The sequence below is a fragment of the Octopus bimaculoides genome, chromosome 1, assembly GCF_001194135.2.
Source record: "Octopus bimaculoides isolate UCB-OBI-ISO-001 chromosome 1, ASM119413v2, whole genome shotgun sequence".
Lineage (NCBI taxonomy): Eukaryota > Metazoa > Mollusca > Cephalopoda > Octopoda > Octopodidae > Octopus > Octopus bimaculoides.
The window spans coordinates 53,572,276-53,577,275 of NC_068981.1; the positions used below are offsets into that span (position 1 = coordinate 53,572,276).

Genomic DNA, 5,000 nt, shown 5'->3' on the forward strand with positions numbered 1-5,000 from the left:
TAGTCATAAGTGTACATTACTTATTACTAACTCAAAGTAAGTATTTATTTACTTTTTAATTATATGCAATCATATCTCAGGATCCTCTTTTCCATTTTTGGAATGTATCTTTTTTTTTTTTTTTTTTGGTTAATTTTTGTTTTGTGTGTCTATTAAATTGTTCAGTTTGAGTACACAATTTCGACTCCTGTCTCCAAAAAAAGACGCCGAAGAAATTGGAGAGGAGTTAAACCAGAACGCTGAAGGAGGTAAGCAAATGGTGAGATCAAGTGTGCTATATTTTTACGGATAAATATTTTCAAAATATGGCTTCCCGTATTGAGCATAGTACTTTCTTTCAACTGCAGAAGACTGGATTTTGAAAAATAAAAGAAAATGTATAATCTGTTGAACCTTCAAGTGACCCAAGCAGTTTTTCATCTCATATTCATTTTGTCTTTATAAATGTCATCTTCGTCACCTTTGAGATTACCGCTCTATTCAGATATATATTTAATGTTGACTTAAGATTAGTAAATCAATGTAAGATATTGAGAATTTTAATCCTACTCCAAGTCAGAGTCGGTCACACCTGAGACGTAACTATCTGAGATATTATCTAGCCATCTTTCTCTGAGCTTTTCCTATGTAGTATCATTCATACTATCAATAGTTATGTTACACTAAGTACTAAATCACTTTTCTTCTTTGAATATGTTAATATTTGAAATAAATAATTCTATTCTTCATTTGTAATCCCTTTGAATCGTGTAATATCATTTCTAGTTTTGTTCTTTCTCATCTTCCCTTAAAGACTTGATCTTAATAGAATTAGATTATTTTCAACAGTCAGAGAAAACATGAATGAAAATCGATCATCGGTACAGTACTAGTAGTTAGAATTTTAATTTAAAATAATTTTACAGTAATATTGAAATTATTATTACTGTTTTTGTTTTGTTATTTTTTGTAACAGGCAACTGTAATTATCACACGAGTGGCAGGTGCTGTTAAATAAATGGTACGCTCTTTGTGAGAACGGGCCCCAGTTTCGATTTTCAGTTGATGGAAGACCCTATCATTTCCTGATAAAATCCCTTTCTACTGTTGCAATCAAACCTCACTCATTTGTGGGCCACTTCACTTCTGAGCTAAAATCCGTTTGAATAAAATATTCTTAAACATTATGTTACGCCTAAATTACGTTTCCATGTTAAATTAGAGATTTAAAGTTACTAAATTGATAATACATTATAAAACCTATAAATCAATTTTGACAATTCAGTATGTCGACAATGTTAATTCAAAAGTGTTGATATCAGTAAACAGATACCTGTTCTAGGTAAACTACACCTGCACTTAATTTTTATTTTGGAAACATATCTAATATTTGTAATGTGTCTAGGAATTAATATAGACATTTAGTCATAAATCTCTGACTGATGATGTCATGGCATCTAAATAACAAACTCCCTAAGTATATCATCTACTTCAGCTTAAAACAACACAGATTTCAGTACATTTTCTTGTTGTAAAACATGATTTATATCAGTCACACATAATTAAATATTAAATAGATATTAAAATTATATATTAGATAACCGATATATATCTTTAAAAAGGTCAAGGATGAGGCTAGTACAGTCGTTGAATTCCTACAGCCAAGAAAGTGACGTCGAAATTGTAGTAAACAACAAATTCTTCCAAACGGGTTTTCTTTTATGAAAAGCGTCTAATTATCGATTGATGACATCTCATTTATGCATTTATTCCCCACCCCACCTACCCCAACTTTTATTGTAGAAATTATCAAACCAACAACAGATTATACATTTGGAAAGTGATGTCCAGCACGAATTTTTTGTCACACTAAGACAAAACATGATCAGAGAAAATAAACCCAAAGAAATTTTTTTAATCATTTGATTTTAAAAAAATGTAATGGACTGCTTTAATTTTTAGAAGTCATGGGTAGGGGGTTATTCTTCAAACGAATCTGAATTTAACTTTGATATTGCTATTTTCTGAAACAGCGTGAAACAGTGTTCACATGCACACGTTGTACGCAAAAAGCCGCTAAATTGAAATATCGATATATTACAATGAATGCCATTTACGTATATATTGATGTTTGTTTTTATGTTAAGTTATATATAAAACAATTTATCCTTAAACTAAAGGAGTACTCAATACTTTTTAGTAGAGTATATATTTGTTAATCTTTACAAAGAAAAGATTTGCAATAACTTCGAAATTTCGACTTTTTCTCCTCACATTTCAAATACACAGTGCTCCATAGCACATTTCATCATATCTACGTGTCACTTTTAAACCATCGGAAAATTCCGAGGTTAAAATCATTAAAGCATTGGGTTGATTTAAATAGCAAATAGGAATTTATAGCTTGACATTTTATTTCACAAAATGAACTAATGCTTAGTGACTCATCAATACTGATGTTCCTGTCAATCTCAGATGTTATACCTTGCATTAAACAATTTGACTAAGTCTTAAAGTAAAAGGTAACTTCGAAACGTTACAATTATTTTATTTATATAGTGATTTCTCTCTCATTAAACGGGTATATTATTATGCAAAGAAAAGTGCAGTATATTATATTTAAATGATTTGGATTTTCTGAGAAATATCAAACTTTGATACTGCGAATCCTGTTACTTTTGTTGATCTTCAAACACTTGGCTTTGCCAATGTTTTCAGCGAAATCAAAGTAAAAACTTGTATAGTTTCAATGCGGGAAGCACATCAAAATAGCACCTGCAAGGAATTTGATGTGAGGCTACACGTTCTTGGCAGTGGGTAGATACGACATAATGTAAGGACGTTAAAAAAATTTTTTACTGAAAAATCTCAATTTGTCTTTAAATGTCTTGAATTATATTTGTTATTGAATTAGTCATTTATTATATCAAATCCTATGATATCTAGTTCTCATTTCTGAGAACGACTGTCATTCATGGTGTGTTGATTTTATGTGTGAATATACATACATGCATGCATACATACACACACACATATACACATACATACATACATATACACATACATACATACATACATACATACATACATACATACATACATACATATGTGTATGTATGTGCTAAACTTCATCAAAAGACTGTCATTTAATACACTATAAGTCTTGAGATTCCTCTGGAATATATTTATGATTGTCTTTTCAATCAAACCAGACAGTAGATTCATTTTCTGTCCTAAATTTTCTGCTGGGATTCCTAAAGCAGTTTATAATTAACCGCCTTCATACAATAGGTCAATTCCTATAACTAGCATCGGACTGGCAAATAGAAAAAAAAAAGAAGAAAAAAACAAGATTAAAAACTTAAGTCCTCCTCCGAAATTTCAGATGGAAGTAATTTTTCCCTATAATTAGCGGCATCAAAATCAAATTTATCTGCATTTGTTATTTCTTAACTCCAGGTCAGCTCTAATCCAGCAGATCTGTAATCAACGGAATTCCAGTTGTGTCACCCTGACCGTTGTTTTCGTGCATAGAGTACCCTGAACTATACTACCCAATGTGTCCTTTTAAAACACTGTTGGGTGTGAGTTGAGAAATATTTAGTTACTATTTCTAGCACTTATAGTGACCACATAGAAGAGCCATCATTGGCACGTAAATTGCAATGTTGAGTTGATCTATACATGCTTATAAAATTAATTACTATAGAATGTGGGATAAATCTAGGCAGAAGAATTATCTAATACTGTAGCGAGAGACAAGCACCGAAAAGGAAATAATATAGTATTTATTTAAAATATTGGTACAAGGCCAATATGTTTGAGGGGTGGTTAAGTCGAATACATCGATCCCAGTCCTTATTTTATCGACTCCGAAAGATTGTAAAGCTAAGTCGACCTCAGTGAAATTTAAATTCAAAGCTTTATGGTTACAGCTTTGAAAATTTGTGCAGCAAGAAGTCCAGTTAAATATTTGGAAGTTGAACTCTTGTTTATGGTTCGTCGGTTTTCGGTGTATTTACTTTTTTTTTTCTTGCATGGAATCTTTTTTATGTGGAGTTGGCCAATCAAAACTGATTATCAGCCAGCCTTGTCTGTGCATCATAGATCAACTGTATCTTGTTCAGACACCGGATAATCAGCAACCACAAAGGCTAGAGGAAACTAGTTGTTTCCAGAAAATCCCTTCTCTTTAAAACAGTGGTTCTCAACCTTTTTAATATCCTGACCAGATCCAAGACCTGAGTATTTTTAGGGGCCGCACCAAAAAAAAAAAAAAAAGAGTAAAGCACAAATCAATTAAAGAAACATTTATTACGTTTATAAGAGAAGACTACCGGGTGGGGCGCGCCGAAAAGTTGCTTGAGAGCTGCATGCGACCCTGGGAGCCACGGTTGAGAAACACTGCTCAAGTCATTATAGCTATTTTTGCAATGCTTAGTATGAGGGGTTTCCAGGCAACGCTTCAACACTGGGAACGATCAGTAATCTGTATCTCGACTGCAACAAGTTTTGAAATCATCACTACTAGCTAGAATGTTTACGCAGGCACCCACTTGCGAAAAATAGATATCAACAAGTATCTAAACTTACTTTGCACACAAATAAGTAATTTTTCTATCCAGTACTGAAACTTTGCCACAAAGACACATGCACTTTTACATAATTCTAACAATTTAACCCAAACATTCTTACTCACAACAAATATTACATATATACCACAGACATAAACACCCCTAAAACTCAAGTTTTAGGGGGTGGTGAAGTAACATGACATACTAAATTTTACCTATAATAGTAATTATATTCTACATGATAAAACTAGTAATTGTTATCAAAATAAAATGAGGTCTCCTCAAGCGCAGGGAAGTCATTAACTTGCAATATATAAAGTAAATCTACAACTTTTGTCTTCATTAATTTTCTATCGTTTCACTCTTAAAAGCTTTTACAACTTGTCTATCATTCATATTAAGTTAGTTTAGTCGTGATACCTCACTCGCCACTTAGGTGAGCGCTAT

General features: G+C 32.1%; 1 protein-coding gene across 1 annotated transcript in view; it reads left to right on the plus strand.

Annotated features, from left to right (window-relative positions):
- LOC106875216 (sodium- and chloride-dependent taurine transporter) overlaps nucleotides 1-5,000 on the plus strand; it is a 91,813-nt gene that overhangs the window by 66,717 nt on the left and 20,096 nt on the right. The gene's annotated exons all lie outside the window — the stretch shown is intronic.